Source organism: Mus caroli, chromosome 10 (genome assembly GCF_900094665.2).
Source record: "Mus caroli chromosome 10, CAROLI_EIJ_v1.1, whole genome shotgun sequence".
Lineage (NCBI taxonomy): Eukaryota > Metazoa > Chordata > Mammalia > Rodentia > Muridae > Mus > Mus caroli.
Window position 1 is genome coordinate 66737603 of NC_034579.1, and position 24118 is coordinate 66761720.

At 39.1% G+C, this 24118-nt stretch overlaps 1 long non-coding RNA gene across 1 annotated transcript; it reads right to left on the bottom strand.

Moving 5' to 3' along the window:
- Positions 1–17645: 17645 nt before the first annotated feature.
- On the bottom strand, positions 17646–20668 carry LOC110302789. Its single transcript, XR_002378838.1, has 3 exons — positions 20606–20668; positions 19577–19631; positions 17646–17897 (listed from the first exon to the last, which is right to left on the bottom strand). It is a non-coding gene; the product is annotated as an uncharacterized LOC110302789 (long non-coding RNA).
- Positions 20669–24118: the final 3450 nt, after the last annotated feature.

Consider the following 24118-nt stretch of genomic DNA (forward strand, 5'->3'; position numbering starts at 1 on the left):
CATGTCTAAGAGGACTCCTTGCTCTTCCAGAGGACTTGTGTTATATTCCCAGCCTTCTAACTGTCTGTCACTCCAGTCCCACATAGTCTAACTGTCTCTTCTGACCTCTACAGCCACCAGGAACACATGAAACACACACACACACACACACACACACACACACACACACACACACACACCTGCATGCAGGGAAAACACTAGCACACATAAAATAAAATAAAAAGTTAATTTAAACCAAGAACCTTCTCAGTAGTCTGGATATTGTTCTAGTCTCACTGGCTATATGTGAGCAACTGACATCCTCTGCTCCCTTCCTTGCATTTGGTATTAGCAGATATTATGTTTAGTATTGAAACAATTTGGGCACATGTTCATTGGAACACCATTGTGACCTTCATTCAAAGGCATCTGAACAATTAATGGTTTCGAATAGCTTTTTACCTGCATAGTTCCTTCTAATGACACATGAAGTGTATAGTCACATATTGCTGGTGTTAATGCACTGGTCTGTCTCTACATTTCATGCTAAAATGACATAGCTATGTTGAGGCTAAATATCACACACTTTTTCCTTTTTGTCTGTCTCTTTTTGGGGGGTATGGCAAAAAACCAAGTGAGGCTGTCTCAGGAGAGCAGCAAAGACTCCCAATGTGCTGTTCAATCCAGCAAGGTCATGGTGAAACTTCTGATATTTGTTCTAAGTGTCCTCTGATGTGCCAGATGTGTGCATTCCTCTGAGAGGCAGATCCTGCTTCCTTGTCATCAGTTCAATGTCTAAATAAGTCCCTGAGACACACTGTAAGCACATCCTGGAACAAAGAGGGTGATGGAGATGTTTCCTGGATGATATGGGAACAGATTCTGTTCTACCTAGCACCTGTCAGTAGCACAGCTCTCTTCAAAGCTGTTTTAGACTCTATCTCTTCCACCTCTCACACATGTATGGGATGAAAACATCGAGTGTGGCTTCAGAATCATAAGATCCTCAGCATCTTTGTTTTCCAGAATCTCTAGTGATGCCCACAAGATGATAACCTACACAGAAAGGTAGAGTGTTGGGTTTTGGGGATGATATTCAGGAAATACTTTATTTTGTGTTTGGGGTTATGGTCACCATTTCTTGGCAATATTTGCTTACTTTAAATATCATTGCCTTTACCATCAGTTCATAAGACAGAAAGAGAATCTGGGTTCTCCATCACCTGCTTTGTTCCAGGATGTACTTACAATGTGTCTCGGGGACTTATTTAGACATTGAACGGATGATAAGGAAACAGGATCTTCCTCTCAGAGGAATGCACACATCTGACACATCAGAGGGCAATCAGAAGTTTCACCATGGCCTTGCTGGATTGAACAGCACAATGGGAGTCGTTGCTGCTCTCCTGAGACAGCATTTGATACACTAGACAATAAGGTACGTATTTTCAATGTGGAAGAAGCCATGTTGCATTCTTTTGCTCTGGGACTCTCAGTAAACTAATCTTACCATCTTCCACTGAGAGTCTATCTTTGTGCCCGCTCTCTGATGAATTGCTTCAGATACATTGGAATAAGCATAGTTTTCTGTCATTAGTTCTTTGGCTTATCTCCCTGTAGATAAAGCAGTCAAGCCAAAAGAAAAAAGCAAGTGCAGGAATGGCTAAGCATCCGAACCTGCAGTATAAAACATACCTGGTAGAGAGCCAATCCTGGAATCAGGCTCTTGGAATCTGCATGGAGACATGGTCCTGAGCTGGCATGCATGTTCATCCAAGTTAAGAAAAACTCAGACTTAGACTCCAAACCAATGACAACTCTCTAAACAATATATCTAAAGCCTATTAAAGATCTAAGGAAGGACCATCAAAATTGCATGCAGGAGTCTGCCTCACATGGCAAAGCAACTGTGGTGTGTTCTAAGCTCCTGATTTATCACTACTGTTCTTTATGTGTCTCGTAGGGCATTGCTTTGTTCCCCTGAAATGAACATGGTTTCCACTGGTGATTATTCTTGAGGTAAAAGTTAATTTTCTATGTTTAAATTACAGATTTCATATGGGAGAAAATGAATCCTGGTCATTTATGATAGTAAATGAGTCTCGTGAGCTGGGAATGATCTCTTGGCAACTCGCCTCTGTTTGGCCAAAGATGAGTGAAAGAGGCTTGGGAAACAAGAGACAACCTCAGCTAAGCCTGGCTCTCATAGCACTAGCAGATGCCAGGCATAGGTAGAATTTGCTGAAGTGGTTAAACTGTGGGCCCACACCTCTGTGCTATTTTGTTTTTTTGAAATACAAAAAGGGTTAGGGGTTTATTTTTTATTGATGTCTATGTCTATCTATGTGTGTGCCACATATGCGCAGGTATCTATGCAGGCTAGAAGATGTATCTAGATTCTGTGGAGTTAAAGGTAAAGGAGGTTCGCAGCCACTCAGTATGGGACCCTAGGAACCAAACCTCAGTGCTCTGTATAAGCACTGTGTAATCTGAGGTATCCCTCTAGCGCCTCCACACCTCCCTTCCTCTTTCTTCCTCCTTCATTTTCTTCCTCTGTTTTTTTTTAAACTAATATGAGGAATTGACCCTAAGGCCATGTACATAATTTTCAAGTACACTCCCTCTGGGCTATAATCCCCAGTCTTAAAATATACTTTTCTTCTTAAATATTATTCATCTTATATCACACTGAAAATATACATTGAAGAATTAGAACTTAACTTTATTTCTACAAATGTCCTAAACATCCTGGTGGGTATCTGGCCAAGGTGAATGATCACAGTGCATTGCAGAAGCCCCAGTAGCACCACTGATGTAGGCATAGCTATTCTGTCCTAATGGACCCCACTTGCTCTCATGGTTCTCAGTGACAGTACAGGAGCCCAGTTCAGATATTGTGTACCCTGGTGCATCCATCCCTCTATGTGCATGAATTTACTCTCTAGCTATACATATTGCTCTAGGAATGAATTCTACCCACACAATAAAAGCTACTTTCTTTACTTATCTGTCTACATCATCATATCTTTTGCTTTGAATGGAGTTCATGGTGTTAGAATAAAGAGTGCATTCCTGGACAAAGCACACCAAGCCGGCACAGGTCTCATATGGGAGATTTTATTAACAGAGGCACCTCTGAGTGGGCAAGGGGTGATGTGGAAGCTATGAAGAAGAGAGAGAACTGTGGGTTAAGGTACCTGTCTTTTATCCAGGCAGTGACACAGGTGACACATGCACAGAGGGTATGCTAAGGGTGCCATGGCAATGGACGCAAGCATTGAGCTGTCATCTAGAGATGATGTCATCGCTGCGTCCATGAGCTGACCTAACACATGGAATACTAACCTACATCTTTTCTGTCTATTGTTTCATGTAGATTTCATGACTGCCAAGTGGTTTTCCTGTACAACATAGCAAATTTTAATGTTTATAAACATGTATGCTGCACTCACCACTCAGATATTGTCACTGAACTCTTAACATGTGTTCATAGGGAAGTTCACCTGAAGAACAAAGACAAATGCCTCCAAATATCCCCAAAGAGAAAGCAAAGTCATGAAAGAAAAGTCTGTAATGGCAAATGTGTACCTCACCTACATGTGTACTTAACCTTTGAACACATCCCTGCTTTGCCCTGTGCTAGGTATTTGTCATTTATCATAAGACCTGTGTGACCACTCCCTGCTGACGTTTTCTGTTGATGGTTTTATATTTTAGGCATTCACACAACATTATGGTTGCGTTAAGTCAAATTTGTCCTCCTACTAAATGTTGTTGCCTGACTCACTGGCCATTCAAAGGACTGAATGCAAGTGAGTCCTTGTTTACTTTTAAAATATATTAACCACATTTCTCCTTGATATTATGAATGAAATGTCTGTAAAGTTTTGAAATGTCTCATCAGGTCAAACAGCTGCCAAGTATACGACTGAGAACAAGAGAGAACTGGAGCCGACTTAGTGCACAAGACCTCCACCCTCATCAATGGATGTTTACAGTAAGGTGTGTGTGTGTGTGTGTGTGTGTGTGTGTGTGTGTGTGTGTGTATCCACACAACCATAGATGTCATGCCTCAGATGCTCTCTTCCTTGTTCTTTGGCTCTCTCTGGACCAGAACTCCCAAGTAGGATAAGCTGTCTGGCCAGCAAGCCCCAGGGATCCACATGCCTCTGCCTACCTCAGATCTGGATTATGAATGCAGACCACCATGCCCACTTTTCTTTCTTTAACTTGACTTCTGGGGATAGATCTTTAAGCTTACACAGCTCTTCAGAGTCAGTATTATTCCTCTGTCCTCAGTCACAATGTCTTTAAATTCAATAAGTAATTGATTTGTGGATACAGAATAATTTGAGTCATTTTAACATAATTTTAGTAGTTGTAAGCAATCAATGCCACAAAACAAAAAACTCAGAACATATAGACAATAGATACGTATTTTTGATTATATTTTCTTTTCCTGTCCAAAAATAATTTGGCTGTTTCCTTTTGAGATTACAATTGATAGTATGCGTGTTTGTTGACTGATTTTACAGATCTCAGATAATTATACCAGTAACACTATGCCAGCATTTGATGACACAATTTTCAGTGTCTACTGACCTCACCCCAGGGCACCCCCAAACCCAGCTAGGTTGTGCCAGTGTTTCCTTTCAGTACAATCTTCCCTTTTCAGTATGCAGAGCCGGGAGGGATGCACAAAAAAATATGTTCAGGCTGATACCACCGAATAATGTGTCAACCACAGCATTTTCCGTGCCCGTACTGAAAGAGCTCCAGGGGTAGAGTAGGTAGAAATAATAGCAAAAGCAATTAATATAACAGACAATTATTTTGTTCCTCTGCTTTCTTACCTGGATCAAGTTAGATAGAAGGCATGCTAATGAACACACGTTGGCAGCCTGCCTCAGCCCTCACTCTCAGGCAGGTTCTATGAAGACTTTTCTCAGAAGACTTGGGTTTAGTCAATTTTCACATTCTCCAGCACCAGTTATCCAGCTGGATTATTTATGACTGGGAGCAATTATGGTTAGAGGCACTGGGTATTCATAAAGGGTCTTCCTTGCCTCGTAGATTGTGAGATGATGTTTGAAAAGCAATTTGGTTTTTCATATAAGATAGTTATTCCGATAAAATTGTATCTCAGCTCCTCAATCTTCCAGTTATTAATATGAAAACCTGAAAATCTCAATGACTCTGCTACATATTCATTTACATGAAGCTGTGCAAATTTTGAGAGAGAGAAAGGAATAAAAAAGAAAAAACCCTCACTGTAGACAAACATAGCAGCAGAGGCACTCAAAGCATTAACTCCTTCGTGACACACCCTTTCTCCATTGGCTGCCATTACTCTTACGAATTGGAAATGCTTTAACATGATACTTTTCCAATTTATTTTGTATCAAGTGGATAGATAAGGAGCTGCGTGACCACACTGTCTGCTCTGTGGGGAGATTTTTTTTTCAGTGTGTAAACCTGGGTGTGTGCATCCATTCAAGCCACCCCCGAGCTTTCTGTTATGATGTGTCTCTTTGGTTCACTTTAGGGTACACAGCAGAGAGTATCCCTGTGTCTTGTTAGTTTCTGTTCTGTTTTCCAGCTTCTGTTAAGTGCTTCTTGGTTCTGAAACACAGCCAAGCATTGCATTTAAAGTAGAGAAAAAGTCTGGGTGGGAGGAAGAGGTATGTGTGTCTGTCCAGTTCACCTCACAGAGTCCAATTTCACAAGCCATTACCACTTTGAAAAGGGAGATTAATCTGAATGCCTGCCATAATCTCAAAAGAGGGACAAAGTGTTTGGAGATATTGTTCAGTTCCTTTGGAAGGGACATCTTGAGAAGGGTTTTATTTATATTCACATAAATAAAAAGGATGAATGCCCATAGAGAGGTAGGGGTGTCTTCTTAAAACGTGTATGAAGAGTTAAATATTTTCTTTGTACTTTGCATTGTGTAAAGACAAAGATGAAAAGCAATACAGGTTTTACAAAGGATGTTCTGGTGAACTCAGCAATAAGTCAGAATGTGCATGTCATGGGATTGAGATGTGCATGGGGCAACCAGGGACATACATGAAGCCATGTGGCATTCATGTCAGATATACGCAAACAGAGACCAATGCAGCCTTTGCCATACTTAAAACCACTCATTCCTGACTATCATTGGCACAGGATCTCACTCTTAGTAAACACAACCAGCCATAGTGGTTATCTCTACAAGGAACAAAGATTAATGGACAAATAGCTTCTTAGTCATAGGAGGAGAGTGAAACCCTACAAGGGGGCCTTGTAAGAACTGTGGAGAAGACCCTAGGACTTTGAAAAATATGGAGACTTGAAACATCAATATAAAGCAGAAGAAAGTATCCTCAGTATCCTCACAGCTGTCATATTTCATAGCTCCAGTAAGAGCTTACCTTGTGTAGGTCATAATGCCTCAGGGGGATCTTGTAACCTCTACCATCTGACACTGACAGTCTCAACTTAAGGGAACTTATGGAATCCTCAGCCACCAGCATCCCAGGGAGAAAACAACCTGGATACCTCTCAGGGAAGGAATTCCTTTTGGAGAAGAAACTCACATTGCTCCCTCATCAAGCAGCAGAGCTTAAGCTACTGTGACTGAGCTGCACAGTAGGGAGGGGACCCCTGTCAGAACTCATACTGCTCAAACATGGCTCACATATTCCCACATCTGGGGACACTCAGCTATTCAGCCACAATAACACACCCAACCTGGAAGAGCAACTCTTGAGGTTGGCACTCAGGTGAGGTCTGTGCTCATTCTTATAGGAAGAGAACTGGGCTTCAGGTTAGAACAACGGGACTAAGGATTCACACTGAAGACCCAGTGAATCGGATGCTTCTCCTCTGAGAACTTAGGCCTGGCAGACATGAGTGGAAGCCTACCAATGCCAGTGTGGGGCCAGGAGCAGATGCCTGTGTGACTTCCAATGCCACATGGCCAGTAGTCAAATGTAATGCTTATACCACAATTGGGGCTGCCTGAGACAGCACATATGGGGCATGAAGAATGAGAGAGTTGTCAAGTTTTCTTAGAAAGTAATAGGTAGTAACTGAAACAAAGGAGAGGAATGTATATTCTTCACTTGAGGGATAACAGATGCTTTCTCTTTGAAGGCTCTTCTCCAAAGTTCTTATAAGATGTCCTTGCAGGGTTCCACAGTTCTTTCATGGCTAAAGAGATATCTGTCTGTTATGCTTTGTTCCTTGCAGATGTGGGTTCTAAGCCTGTTTGTCTTTAGTCATCCTGGAATTCACATGAGCAGTAGTTTTTATGTTTGTAATACTATGCTACCATTTCCTAAACATGACTTCTGTAAATATTGTATAAAATGTTGAGAGGTTCTAGCCTTTCAAATTAACAACTGCCATCTCTCAGTTGGAATGAATATATATATATATATATATATATATATATATATATATATTTCTTTGTGTTAGCCACGTTTAAAAAACAGTATAGTCCTCTCCTCTCATAAAGGGAACTTCTATTTGCAACATTACAAAAAACCACAACCAATCAGAATGCAGAGTTGTGAGTCCTAGTCCTAGTGTATACATGTACAAAATGCTACCATGCCTAAGGCCCAGGAAACATTGCAGAAGAGGGGGTAGGAAGATGGTAACGGCCTGAGGGTCACGGGGTTTGCTGTAATATTGTGTCTCCTGGTAATGTCAGATGCTCCACACCTAAAATCTCACCAATATGACTGCTGATACATGAGCTGAAAAAGCACAGCACCAGTAGACATGCCCGAACAGATATGGAAAAGCACAGGAGGCATTGACTGTACAGAAAGAACCACAGGGAACTAGGGAATGTGGAGAGTAGGAGAAATTGTCATCTTCGGGGAAGAGCACAAACCATGGAAGACTATATGTGTGTGTATGTATGTATATATATATATATATATATATGATATATATATATGTATATATATGATATATATATTATGTATATAATATGTATCATATATACACACACACATATGTATATGACAACAATTAATGGAAAAAAGAGGCCATGAATTTAAAGACAACAAAGAGGCATACATGGGAAAACCTAGGGGAAGGAAAAAAAAGGAAAGAAAAGGGAGGAAGCATGGAATAATAGTATAACTTCAAAAATGAAAGAAAATAGTACATCATTTATAGTATTCCCTATTTTGTAATTAAAAAGACATAGACAGCATGTTTTTCTATTTAGGAAATACAATTAGCTGCTAACTTTAATGGCTTGCTGCTCTCACTGGATGTTATTCAGTCCCCATTTTCCAATCTCCGTGCTGTTCCCTGACTGGTCTTACTTCTGTCCATGAAGAGAACCAGCAAAAGGAGGAGCTGGTTGCATGTATGATGGAACATTAGAAGTAGGAATTCCTGCCCTGTCCTTTAGAATATGACTGTGGACTGAACTGACATCATCCTGCCCCAGCTCGTGGGGGATGCTAATGAGAATGGCTGCCTACCATGTAGGACAAGGTCATTGATCAGAAAACACTGGGCTCTTTCACATTTCTTGGCCTCTAATTTCCCAGAATGCTTTGGCCGTTGCTCTTTTTTCCCCCTTGGCTTTAAATATACTTTTATTTTATTTTATTTTTTTGTTGATGTGTGCATATGTACACGTATGCAAGTACCTACAAAGGCCAGAAGAGAGTGTCAAATCCCTTTAAACTAGAGTTACAGGCTCTACATGGGTGCTAGGTACTGAACTCTGGACATCTGGAAGAGTGGCCTGGAGACAGGTGCCAAGGGGGAGCCTCCTCATTATTCCTCATTTTATATATATATATATATATGATTCCAAATAATACATGATTTACTCAGGAAGTGGAGTCTTGCTCTCTCTTTCAGAAAGCCTTCCACCCTGCCTTTGGGCTGGTGAGTGTGCCTTCTCTTTGCCTCATAGCCCTTGGCACCTGCCCTTCCTATTGAACCAGTTTCTGCTCTGATCTCTGGACAGGAAGTGTGATCTCTGCATCACCCCGCCACCCACTGGCTTCCATTGAATACCTGTCTGTAAAAGCTGGAATGTGTAGGACAAAGTTGTATGTATCTGAAGAGATGGCTCCATGGCTAAGCACTTGGCTGCTCTTACAGCTTCTCTTCCTCCTAGGAAGAGCCCTGCAGTGACCTGGATCTTTGAACCCTGCTGGATTGCTCTTGTCTTTGCCCACTAACCTCACAATAAAGACTGGGGAGAGTTGGAAAAGTCTAGAATGAACAGGTATGCTCTAGCTCTGTTTCTTCATCAGAAGAAATCTTTTCAGCCCTGTCTGCTGTCATCTTTCAGTCTACCTCAAAAGTGCCAGGAAAGTCAAAGACTTATGGCATCTCCCAGGCACCTGTTTCTTCTGATCAATGAATGTGCTCTGATAAGTGCAACAAAAAATCATTAGGAGAAACATTTGCATGCAGATGAAGAGCAGAGGAGACAGTGTGCCCACAGACTTGCCTAACAGAACTACAAAAGTGTCCATGAATATTTACTAGACACACAATGGAGTTCTGTATCTTCCCCAGCTCTTTAACATATTCTATGGAGGATTCGCCTGTGGATGTTGTTTGTGCTAAGTTATTTCTTAGGATATCACAGAATGAACTCGCTAATTAAAATGCATGAGGTCCTCTCAAAACAAACATGTTGTAGGGTCAAACTGTCTCTCCTGATGACATAAACACATTGAAGAATAGTTTGAAGTCTTTCTAAATTTACATGGAATTCTTATTAATACTGGTAGGAAAATCTAACAGCCTCCAGTCTTTAGCAAATCAAGTTACACACACGCATATGCACACACACACACACACACACACACACAGACAGAGTGGAGATTGTGTATGGGGATTTTTTCCATTAAGATTTTAACACAGACTCTGTACTCTGAAAGTTTGCTTGTAATTAACATACATCAGGGTGTTGTCATGGTTTCAATAGATATAGCCCCTCACAGACTCATGTGTTTGAATTCTTGGCCCATAGGGAGTAGCACTTTTTGGAGGTGTAGCCTTGTTGAAGTAGATGTAGCCTTGTTAGAGGAAGTATGTCGCTGTGGGGGCAGGGTTTTAATGTCTCATATGCTCAAGCAGGCCCAGTGTGGCTCTTTTCCTGCTGCCCGTTGATCCAGATGTAGAACTCTCAGCTATCTCTGCAGAACCCTGTCTGCCTGTGTGCCATGCTTCCTACCATGATGATAATGGACTAAATCTCTGAACTTTAAGTTTGGCCCAATTAAATGCTGTCTTTTATAAAAGTTGTTGTGATCATGTTGTCTCTTCACAGCAATAGAAACCCTAAAACAAGTGTTTTGTAAGTGTTGACACTTCATGATAAATGAGAGTCCTTAGAAACTTCATTCCTTCTACACATCCACAAAACAGATCCATTTTCATCTGCACATCAAAGCACAGATCATCAGTGAAGCCATCCTTCTGGCTTCTTGAAATGGAAAGACTCCAATACCAAGAGAGGGTGCAGCGGGAAACATGCAAGAACAATCAAAAACTGGAAAATGACTATATCACACAAAGGTTAAAGGAAACTGGGTACCAGGAGAAAATAAAACTGAAAAAAAATTTTTTTTCAAGACAGGGTCTCTCTGTATAGCCCTGGCTGTCCTGGAACTCACTTTGTAGACCAGGCTAACCTCGAACTCAGAAATCAGCCTGCCTTTGCCTCCCAAGTGCTGGGATTAAAGTCGTGCACCACCACTGCCCAGAATAAAATTGAATTTTAATCAAATGTTGGTTGGGGTAAAACTAGGGTACATGTGTCCTCTATAAAGCACAGAAATGAAATAAAAGGGATAGGGACAATGCCTCTGAATGGCCTAAATCTCTGAGACAGACAGGGTTCTACTGTGGTCATAGAATTTGTGATAATTTAGTTAAGAAAATCTTAAACTAGCAAGGGCTCTGGGATGGTCCTTTATGTAACCAAGATGTACTTCCTTCTCTAAGGACACATTTGAATTTTGCTTGATTTGGAGGAATGAGTCTCCATGGAAGATTGAAAATGCAGAAGAAACAAAGTAAAAAACAAAGGGAATCAAAATCACTATACCCTGGGCTCCTTTGAAGCAAGAGTTTTTTTGAGTCATAATTATTGATAGAAGCTAAAGCAGAAATACCTACTGTCAACATACATAAAGTACAGCACTCTAGACCATTTATCCATAGCCAAATATGAATGATTATAACCCAGCAGCAGGCATTCATATTGTCTGTTGACATGCTGAGTGGAGGAAGCAGTCACATGAACCTTTTATTAATTACAGAACTAAAGAAAGTTATAAATCTAGGCATTTCTCAAATATGCTGATGGGATCCTGAAGAAGGGGTTACGACAAAGGAGAGAAGTCTCTGCTGTGGGTCTAGGTTTCAGGTGCTGTCTGGTGACATTCTTAACGCTGGAGTTGATGGATGTTAGTGATAAGATAATGTGACACATCAAGAGGTTTTACCTAATAACCCAAGGTTCTCTCTATTTACAATAATCCAGATTCCCCAAATCACAAATTTGTAATTAATGTATAGAGCCTTTAAAATTGGTGTGGTATTTCTTAAAGCCTCAGGTCACAAAGACAGTAAAATATGTATTATTCTTGCTGATTCTTCTTGCTGTTTCCATCCACATGACATAAAAGCAGAAAGTCAGCCTGAAACCCACTAATGCAATAGTGGAATAAAACATCTCTAGAGTGATGTTACAGCACAGTAGACTTAAGGATATGTTCCAGAGGGTCTAGTCTGTTTTATTGAGTGAATGCATTACAAACATAAAATATTTGTACATGAGAAATATGAATGGACATGCAGCATCTTTATAGCAACTGCTATATTGGTAGTAAGAATAGATTCTTTCAAACCCTTAAGACCTCTGTCTCTGACCTCAGACTTAACTAGTTGGTAGACCAAAAGGTTGAAGCGTACAGGCAGTGCCAACTTCTGTTCAAACAGAGAAAGATATTAAAATCACAAATGATGGTCTAAGACCTCAACAACAGAATCCTTATAGGCTCAATGGAAGGCAGCATCAACTCCAGCAGATTATCACATCTCTGCAACACATGTGAGCAAGGTCAAGCCCTGGAGACAGTCTGAGATTTTAGACTACAAATTTTATGCGTGCACTGTGCAAATCTTCCTTTACTTTGAATCTTTAAGATTTGACTATAGATAGTCCTCAGGTACATGACTAAAAGGATGAGGTATGTAATCAACAATTGAACTTATGTATCCTAAGAGTGATAGGCATTGGGAAATTCAAGTATTTTAAAAACAAAATATTCCCAAGTTCCTCCTCTGTGATCACCCATTTTTGTGAATCATATGCTGTGAGATTTGCCATGTATTCAAGAAGACAGTAATCTACACTTTATATGAAATATTCTATTTTTTTAAATTGGCTGGTATTTTACAATACTTAGTTGTTCAAACCAAACACACAACAAAAACATGCATATTTCCCTATGCTGATCTTAAATATAATCATAGAAGCAACTCAGCAAAATGTGTTTGTCAATTGACCATTCGGAATTATCATGTTTTTGTCAAATAAGCAAAGAGGACAAATTCATATTATCTTAGAAGATTAAATATTATTACTTGTCATAAATACCTATAATAGTTCATATTTAATCAGTAGGCACAAATTTTTTTCCTTTCTTTTTCTTTTTTTTAATATTTTTTTATTACGTATTTTCCTCAATTACATTTCCAATGCTATTCCAAAAGTCCCCCATACCCTCCCCCCCCCCACTCCCATACCCACCCATTCCTACTTTTTGGCCCTGACGTTCCCCTGTACTAGGGCATATAAAGTTTGCATGTCCAATGGGCCTCTCTTTCCAGTGATGGCCTAGTAGGCCATCTTTTGATACATATGCAGCTAGAGTCAAGAGCTCCGGGGTACTGGTTAGTTCATAGTATTGTTGCACCTACAGGGTTGCAGATCNCTTTAGCTCCTTGGATACTTTCTCTAGCTCCTCCACTGGTGGCCCTGTGATCCATCCAATAGCTGACTGTGAGCATCCACTTATGTGTTTGCTAGGCCCCGGCCTAGTCTCACAAGAGACAGCTATATCAGGGTTCTTTCAGCAAATGCTTGCTAGTGTATGCAGTGGTGTCATCATTTGGAGGCTAATTATGGAATGGATCCCTGGATATGGCAGTCTCTAGATGGTCCATCCTTTTGTCTCAGCTCTAAACTTTGTCTCTGTAACTCCTTCCATGGGTGATTGTTTCCAATTCTAAGAAGGGGCAAAGTGTCCACACTTTGGTCTTTGTTCTTCTTCAGTTTCATGTGTTTTACAAATTGTCTCTTATATCTCGGGTATACTAAGTTTCTGGGTTAATATCCACTTATCAGTGAGTACATATCATTTGAGTTCTTTTGTGATTGTGTTACTCAGGATGATGCCCTCCAGGTCCAACCATTTGCCTAGGAATTTCATAAATTCATTCTTTTTAATAGCTGAGTAGTACTCCATTGTGTAAATGTACCACATTTTTTGTATCCATTCCTCTGTTGAGGGGCATCTGGGTTCTTTCCAGCTTCTGGCTATTATAAATAAGGCTGCTATGAACATAGTGGAGCATGTGTCCTTCTTACCGGTTGGGACATCTTCTGGATATATGCCCAGGAGAGGTATTGCGGGATCCTCTGATAGTTAAAATGAGTAATTTTTTTTCTGATGAATGTATAATATTTGAACCACAGTTGTAAATAACCTATTAAAGTTACTTAAGTCTGGAACGTTTTGGTTAATTTAAGAAAAATATTCATTTTATTTCATAACAAAATTAAACTTGCCACTGGTGGTGTTGCATGTTTTTAATCCCAGCACTCTTGAGGCAGAAGTATGCAGATCCCTGTGAGGTCAAGGCCAGCCTGATCTCCAGTGCAAATTCCAGGACAGAAAGGATTACATAAAGTCTGTTTCATTAAAATAGACAAACAAACATAACCAAACCAAAACTAAAAAAAAAAACTACTCTTTATTTTTTATTCATCTTTTTAAGACTCAATTCATGCAGAAACAGGATACACACACACACACACACACACACACTCACACATGATCACTTGCCTCACTATCCATTCGGTTAGGATGCCTATGGACAAAGCATTACCATTACCGTTCAGTGAGTTTGAAAGTTTGAAGTGATCACTTGAAACATGTGTTTCACAGAAAAGCTTTTAAGATGATGTTGTCCCAGATGCTCTAGAGTAACCTTCCTGAAGTTCAAGTGAACAGCAGGCTGTGTTACCTCCAGATGGCTGTACACCTCCTGCTAACAGTACATGCTCTCCTCCTCATTGCTAGTTACCAGTCCAAGGATTACGTGTCCCAGCAGGATAGAACAGTCAACACATTTTCCTGTTAAAAACTCCTGGCTAATTCAATTAACCTCACATCCTTCAACACTTTCATTTGTTTTCAGAAGTGTGTCTGAAGAAGGAAATAGTCTGCTTTGGTAAAAACCTGCCTGCCACCTTTGGGAAAATGAGTTAACATGTCATCACTGGAGAGATGCCATTTTGACCAGACCAAAGGATGCTGAAACAAAGTCACTTTACTGATAATTAGCAATTCTCCCTGATGTAAAATGATATAGACTTTCCTTATTTAACTCTTACAGACAAGTACCTACACTTACATGGTTTGATAGGAATTGGACAATACTTAAATGATGATTATCAGGTCGGAAATACAAGTGCCATGTGTTTCTGGTCTTTTCAGTGTCTTGAGGAACTATCCATGATTTATCGCATCATTCGATATGAGTACAAGGAAATATAATAACAAGCACATGAAGATAAAATTGAAAATGCTGTCTATTCCACCATCATGTCTTGAAACTATCCCTCATATTATTTTGAGATGGATTTTGAATATCAACTGCCTAAAGGGTGGGATTGGAAATGGAAATATCTCTAGCAGGTTCATGTGCCTCTCATTGTCCATATCTAGTGATTATGGAGCTTAGCAATATGTAGAATCATCCAGGAGACCATGATGTCCATCTCTATGTGTGATAACTGTGTGTCTGAGAGAATTAACTGAGCAAGAACACCCATCATTAATGCAGAGGGTCTACAGCATGAGCTGAAGGCCCAGGAGGAAGAACGAGAAAGGAGAATGTAATAGAGTCCCAGCATTCTAATTCCTTGCTCCTGGATGCCACCATATACACAGCTCTGTTTTGCTGTGGACCTCTGCCATGTTGAGCTGACACCTCTGACATACAATGAACCAAAATTAAAATCTTTCCTTAGGCTGCTTCTCGTGGTTATTTTGTCAGTGACATGAGAGATGACCGATGCACACCTTTCCCAAGAAGTGTACTTGTACAATTTTAAAGAGTTTAGATTAGGGGCTGGTGAGATGGCTCAGTGGGTAAGAGCACCCGACTGCTCTTCCGAAGGTCAGGAGTTCAAATCCCAGCAACCACATGGTGGCTCACAACCATCCTTAACAAGATCTGACTCCCTCTTCTGGAGTGTCTGAAGACAGCTACAGTGTACTTACATATAATAAATAAATAAATCTTTTAAAAAAAAAAAAGAGTTTAGATTAGACTAGTACTAGTGCTTAGTGAATCTCTACCTTCAAAAGACCTAATAGAACCAAATAAATCCAGCACTCCCTCTGATTAGGCGTAAACACAGATAACTATTGTATTTTCTCACTGTACAGAAGGAGTCATTCTTAGTCTAACTTTATAACTTGCCTTTTTGGATAAGTACTGCTTGTTAAATTGTAGAAATTTAACTACATACTTTTGTGTTTTAGATTTCATTTAGTTTATATTTATAACATAGGTTCTCCATTTTTAGAATAGTCTGGCCTTGAATTCAGAATCCATTTTGTCTCTACCTCCCAAGGGCTTTAATTAGAGATCAGGCATGTGCCACCACATGTAAACCCAATTGTATCTAGTTTCACAGCATGATTTTTTTTTCTTACTTGTGAGGGATTTTAGCACATAGAACTAATTTGACAGTCTTCAATCAAAACCTTAGAAATGTGATTTTTTTCCTAATATATATATCTACGATTTAAGTAGCAGTCCTTACTCAAAAGGCAAGTAATACATTGGATTAACAATTCCCCTTGCTGAACAGTGTGAAAATACACTAGTTATCTATGCTTATGCCTAATCAGAGGGGCTGCTGTATTTATTTGGTTATATTAGGTCCTTTGAAGGTACTGGTGACCTTACAGGGCACAGGGATTTACATTTCAATATCTGACAAATGTCTTTGCTTCTTCATTCTTCTTAAAATATGCTAAATTTTTACAGAAAAAAATGTAACAAAGATATGAACTAATTGCTAGATTCTCAGATATTTTGCATAAAAGCCCATGAGGAGACAAAATCACTACTGTAGGAACAAAGTCAGTTATGGAAGAAACCTACGGTATAATTATCTTTGTAATGAAAGATCCACTTAACTGCTCCTTCAAAAACATGTACCGGCTCTTAAGTCAATTCTCTGCTATTTCAAATATTAAGAAACTTTTATAAAAAAGGAAACTTTTTGGAGTTTTTAAGAATATTCCTCACATTATTTTGTTTTGAGATGGACTTTGAATATCAACTGCACAAGTTATGGAATTGCAAATGCAAATATCAGTAGCATTTTACTGTCCATGCTTAGGGATTTGAAAGCTTAGTATCATACAGCATCCACTGCCTTTATGCCCACTGCATCTCAATTCTCCATTGTGCAACGTAATGATTAACACACATGGTCACATGTGCACACACACACACCCTATATATTCAACTCCACCCAAACATGTGGGCATATAAACTTTTCTTATGAAAAATTTTAGCAATATGAAGTATTAACACTAACATATGAGAAGCAATATCTATTAGACTCATTTATCTATAATAGGCCGAAGTCATCTATAGTAGAGGGTAATGATAGATAGTAATAAGCTTAACATTATTCTAGAGTCTATAGTTTAGATGATAATGAGAAGATTGTTTGCCTAGATGCAACATAGAGAGCCAACTGTGGAACTAAGTTATGAGGAGCTCACTTTCCCATTACTAAATAAATAACTCTTTAAAATTTACTAAAGACTGTTTCCCCCAATATGGCCACAAGCACATACTACACGCATGCGCACGCACACACACACACACACACACGCACACACACACACACACATTCACATACACACACAATCCCCCTCATACAGTCATACACAGACACATACACACACACACACACACACACACACACACACAACCCACTCATAGGACAAGTTTTAAAAGAACGAAACTTAATGATAACAGTGTAAGCAGGTTTGGTAATTTAGAGTTCTCAGGTTGATAGTGGTTTATGGAAATGTCAGGCCTGAATCAAGTTCTACTTTGATTTGCTATGATGGGACAGTATGTTAGTTATGTTTCTTCTGGCTGTGACAAAATACCAGGCAGAAACCAAAATCTTAAGGAAGGAAACATTTCTTTTGTCTCACAGTTCCAGGCTAGAGTCCGTCTTGGTTGGGAGCTGGGTGGGGGAACCCATGAGGCAGGAGTTTGGAGTGGCTGGCCACACTGCCTCTGCTGTCAAGCAGAGAGGAATTAATGTCTGTGTCTAGCTTGGTTTCACCTTTTAATTCAGCCGAGGACCCCAGCCTACAGAGTAGTGTTAGCCACATATAGCGTGGTTTTCCCTCCTCAACTAATCTAATCAAGGTAATTCCTCACATGAAAGCTCAGAGGTTTGTTTGTATGGTGGCTCCAAATCCCATCAAGTTGACAAGCAAAATCGGTGTCCAACCATCCAAGAGGAAAATCCAGAGGGAAACACAGTATTTGAATCATACTGGACCAAGTAATACATAGAGGGTGGGAATGGAAACTTCTCCCTGTGGTGACAATAAAGCATGAGAAATGCTGTTAGCATTAGTAATTATTAGTGAACTACAAATTACTCTTAAGGTGTGACTCACACCCACTAGAACATCTTTGAAACATCAGACAATGAATGTCATCTTGGGTGCACTGGAAATGGAGCCCAACATTCCTGGGGGGAATGCACAATGTCACAGTCTGAAATCCAAAATTAGACTTGTGACCCAGGAACCTGACCTCTTATGGGAAAAGACTGACTCCAATCTTAACGTTTTCTCTTTCTCTAGACAGTATCAGAGGAATCCACCCAGAAACTGATTAGTTTTGAAAATATTTTGCTTATCCAGAAATACCATTTTGATGATATGATAAGAAATATTTAAATTCAATAATGCCATTTTTAAATAAGTAAGAAGAGATGAGACCTAGCTCTTAAAGCTGTCTGACCTTATCTTGTCCTAGAGACAACAAATTAGATTGAATACAAATTATTTAATCTAAGTAATGTAGTCCTGAAGAATATAATATATTTTATGCCTCTTAGTTAGAGAGACAAATAACATGTTTTAATGCTTCTAAAAACAATATACCAAATGCCAGCAGGTCTTGTAGAGTAAAGGAGGATATGTCATACAGTAAGGGACTAAAATACATACCAGAATCCAAAGATTCAACACCCCAGAGTCATCAATTTCTACATGTTTTTATACCAGCTTTTAAGTCGTCCTCACCATGCCCTCACTATAACAGTTGGCAACCCAAGAGAATGGAAGTTGCATTTGCCTTGAAGGACAACCACTCACAGGATGAAATTCTAACATGTCCTCACTTTAATAATAGACAACCCAGGAAGTTGGAGACTGCCTTTACCTTGTGGGTCAGTCATTCACAGGATGAGTTGAGGAGCTAGCTCTCACCCAGCCTTGCAGCACAGGAAGAATGGTCTATTGGATAATAGAGATGCAGTTTTTGGGACACCTGTGCAGTGTTTGTAGTAGGAATTCAACTCCCTAGTGTCACCCTTTGCTTCTTCATTTTGTCCATGCGCATTAGTAACAACCAGCCAGTCTAATTTAAATCACTGGTTTACAAAAGCTATCCTAAGATGATATCTGTCACCAGTTCCTCACATTTTGCATTTGGTTAAGGATATTCCATAGTGAGTTGTGTGCATCTTGATTGTCAGATCACAGGCTCTCTCTTTACTACTGGCAACAGTCACTACTGCCCTTTGATCTAATTGATTGACAATCAGTTCCAGAAACACCAGGAGCAGATGGCAAATGCTTCCTCAAGATATGTTTCTTTATCATTTTCAGGGGATAGAATTCAGTTGTCAAGGACTCTTAAGGGAATGGAAGTGTAGGCAGCCATATAGATAGACAATAGGTTGGTGAACAGTGGAAGATAGCTGTGTACATAATGGGTAAGTAGTTGATAGGTTACACATAAATAATGTGTAGATGATAGATAATAAATGATAGTGATTTATGATAGAATGTAGATAAATGGGAAGATGGATTCACTCAAGTGGTTATATAGACTGATTAGTCCAGTGTCTGCCAAGTAGGCTTGAAGCAACTTAGAGACCTGAGATAATTAATGACCAATTTGAGTGCAATCTGGAACTTGAAGAACTAGGAGGAGCCACTATCCAAGGACAGTCCACTGAACAAACTTGAAAAAAATTTACCTTGCAATGAAGAGTCTTGACTCACCTCCCCCCCCTCACTTGTGTTGGATTCAATCTACAACAACAAAGGAAGTATGCATCAGTTAAAGAACAATTACACACATATTCAATACTATTTCATTTCATCCGAAAGCTTTCTCACAGAACAGCCAAGAGTAATGTTTTATCAAATACCTGGGCATTCCATGGCCCAATCAAGTTGGCATCTAAAAGTAATTATCATGTATCTACAATACACTAGAAAATGATAAATTTTCTTGGAATGAATATTTCATTGTGCTCCCAAATTAGGTGATAATCATGCCTCATAAATCACACTGTGAACTTGGGATGAAGATGGGATTAAATTGAATCATAAAGTACTTGTTTCAAAGACAGGAGAATGCTTTCATTGATGATAATCACAGGCTTCCTCTATAGTGTTTTCAAGGACATGTCTTTAATCAAAGAAAGAATTTAGGTACCAAAGTTTAGGTTTTAAAACTTGAGACCTAAAAATTGAAAAGACATCGTTTGAAAGTTTGAATAGCAAAGTCAAACTTGAAAGTCCAGATCAAAGGTATTATACGTGCTAACTAAGGCCACTAAAAGGATCTATATTCACATATTTTACATTTTAATGAGCTTAAAATTTTTCTACTTGGAAAAGCTCTACAGGAAATATGGCAAAAATTCTATATATCAATTTTTCTGTATTGTCTTTATCTGTTTTGGTATCTTACTCCATAACATATTAAGTACACATGTTGATTATGTTGGAGAATCCTTGGTTTGGTTTCAATGTTTGTATTTAATTTTTCCTCTCTCTGGCCACAGTCCCCATTGGAATTTTAATAGTTACATTAACAACAATCAGAGTTTAACTTAGTGTCTTCGTTAACATGTTAAGTATCATTTAACCTACTACATAACAACATGTCATATAAGTCAGTTCCTGTGAGGAACACATGATTTCTGTATATGGAAGATACAATGTTAACCTTTCATGAGAAGATCCTCAGAGTGCATAGAGGAATCTCTTCATCTTACCAAAGAGAGCAAACAAGGGCACAGAGACACTGAGATCCAAGTCCAAAAAGAAGTCTGTGGTCAAGCTCTATGCCTTTGCCTTTAAAACAAAACCAAGATGTCTCTATTCAGAGTTTGGAATATGTCACAGATTACCAAGATTTGGGGAGTGTCATCTTTTATCTATAAAAGTAATGTTGTAACCTTTAGTTAAATAATGCTTTTATTTTAAACAGCAATCACAGTATTTTAGCATGTAAAAATAGTGGAATATTTTTGTTCTTTTCAATATTGTGTCACATAAGATTGAGTGAAGTCACTGCTCATTAATATTATACTAAATTACCTAAACTTAATGTAGTGCACCCTGGGTTTTATTAAAGGCCAGATAACCATTAGCATTTTCAGAACACGATTTCATAATTACTAATGAGGATTCTAAATATAAACACAATTTGCTTTCCTAATGATCGACCTGCATTTTATTAGGGATTTAAGTCTAATGCATGATTTTATGCACTGCTTTTGAGGCTGGCTAGGAGCTCACCATGTAGCTTAGGCTGGCCCAGAAAGTCTACAGACTGAATACTAGGGATTTTGATTGCTACAGTTTGATCTGAACCAGTTTGGTGGTTGATGAAGTTGGGTCTGGAGGATGTCTTTATAGACCAGGAAAAGCTGCTTTTTAAATGGATTAGATGGCATTTAGGGAACTCCTGAGCTTGGACAAGCATGAATTGTTAAAGGGCAAAGTAACCACTGACTTCTCTCTGGCTTCCTGTTTGAAGATGCAACCTCTACCAACAGATGTAAGCTCCTGCTGCCATGATCTTATCCGTTTGACAGATGCAGGAGGGGGTCAGGGGCAAAGATCAATGGTATTAGCCAGTTTTGCATTTTCAGACTCAGAAACTCCAAGTTCAACCTCTTTTCATGCTAATCTTCTGCTTTTCTAGTTTTATGATTATCAAACACTGACTATAGGCAGTGGTGATGTACAGATTTTGTGATGCTGGCATTTAGATACTACCTGCAGAATGTTAGGTAAGCTTCAATGGCAGTATTGAGGTGCCCTTAAAACCAACTGCTGGGAAATTTGTGGTAGGGCTGTCATTTTGCTTCATAATCTAAAAAAATAGCTTTATCATCAACTTATACTTCTTTCCATTTCTGCTTTCTGGCAGTTCTCTAGAAGCTATGGCTGAACAAACACACCTGGCTTCTTATTACACTCAAAAACTTTGTAAAGAAAGTTTTTGTCTGTTTGTGTTTAGCCTGAAAACTTGTATGTAGGAAATGTCACCCTTATGTAGCATAGAGACAAATAAAATAGAGATTTAATTCAGATACAACAGGATTGTTTGATTCTTAACTTCCTTTGATTCAGAGCTCATATTTGTTCTCTGACACCAGCAATTTTCTTCCTAGTGGTGTTTGAGAATGTTGTTTCCATTACTGTGCTTCTGAGGAACTCATAGCACTGTCTGTCCCATATCTATTTATCAACCTAATATATCTGTCTGTATGCCTTTCTATCTGTCCTTCCATCTATCTATACATACATGAGCTGGCGGGTAGTTACATACAGTTTGTAAAGGGTTCTTTTCTAGGATTAACTTTAGGAGGCTTTAGTTAAATAGTGAGGCAGCTCATCTGTAAACTTTCATGTCTTTCCATCTTTCAGGTTAAGGTATCTCTAATATATTTTGGAACTTCCACTCCCATGCAAGGTACCCAGAGCAAATAAGGTTATCTCCAGGAGAATAGGTTTCCTTATCTGTGAAATGCAAAGAAATATTAGTTCATGCCCCATCCCAAGCAGCATCTATTCTAGATTTGAAATGTTGATGAAATATGTTTAATCAGTGTTAGTGATTTGAAATGTTAATGGGCTACATTGCTTTACCTAGTTATTTAATAAAACATTAGTTCCAAATGTATTTTATGGACATGAGTAGAACTTATCATAAGCTTATTTTAATAGGGGAGTTTTCTAGATCATTATGGAACTGTCATTCAGTATGTTCCAGGTTAAATAGCATATAACACCTTCCTTGAAGGAATTCAGCTTCCATTCATGTCAAGGGTTTCATTTGTCTTTCCTATTAGACAGATTTTGTTAAGGTCATTTTTCCCAGTAAACTTTATCCTGTAACTCTATTTGAGCTCTACTATGTTTGTTGAACCCTAATGGGCACACAATACCTTAATAGAATAAAGACATAAAGACAAAGGGCATACACTAGGATGGGAGGTTCCTTATCAAACAAGCACTAAAATCAAAAGTTAATAAATGGGACCTCAGATAACTGAAAACATCTATAAGGCAAAAGACACCATCATTCAGAAAAAGCAGCAGCCTATGGAATGGGAATTTTTTTTTCCAACTTTATTTCTGATTGAGGACTAATATCCAAAATACAAAAATAACTCAAGAAACTAGTTATCAAAAATAAAAAAAATAATCCAATTAAGAATGGAGTCCAGATCTAAACAGAAGTCTCAACAGAGGAATCTCAAATGGCTAAGAAACACTTAAAGAAATGTTCAGCATCCTTACCCATTGGGGAAATATAAATCAGAATGACTGAGATTTGACCTTACACAGTTTAGAATGGCTAAGATCAATAACACAAGTGACAGCTCATGCTGGCAAGGACGTGAAGCAAGGGTGACACTCCTTCATTGCTGCTGGGAGGGTAAAGCCATGCAGCCACTATGGAAATCAGTATAGCAAATCCTCAGATAATTAGGAACTGATCTCCCTAAAGACCCAACTATACCACTCTTGGGCATAACCCTAAAGGATACTCCTTTCTACCACAAAGACACTTGTTCAACTATGCTCATAGCAGCTCTATTTAAATAGTAGCCAGAAACTGGAAACAACCTAGATGTCCCTTAACTGAAGAATGAATAAGGAAAATGTGTTACATTTACACAATGGAGTATTACCCACCTGCTAAAAACAATGACATCATGAAATTTAGAAGTCTATAAATGGAGGATACTGAGTCTAAAATGGAGGATACTGAGTCTGAACCCGCCGTTTTTGTAGCCAGGAAAGGGTCCCAGTAGTGGACCAAGGTTGCATTCAGTAGAGTTGTTGACCAAGAGAGTCCCATAGAGATCCCCAAACAACCCAGCCTGATGCTAGGACAGAAGAAAGCTGGGTTCCTTTGTGAGGAAAACATCCATACAGATCACTGAGCTGAGAGGTTGAACTACTGAGTTCATGGAGCCTTCACCTATGTCCTAGTCTCTTCAGTGCAGGAAGGTACTCTGCATACTATAGAAAGACCAACCTGGACACCAACCCAGCCACAAAACTTTTGGCCTATAATCTATTATACCGGCAAGATATGTGTCTTAGTCAGGGTTTCTATTCCTGCACAAACATCATGACCAAGAAGCAAGTTGGGGAGGAAAGGGCTTATTCAGCTTACACTTCCATACTGCTGTTCATAACCAAGGAAGTCAAGACTGGAACTCAAGCAGGTCAGGAAGCAGGAGCTGATGCAGAGGCCATGGAAG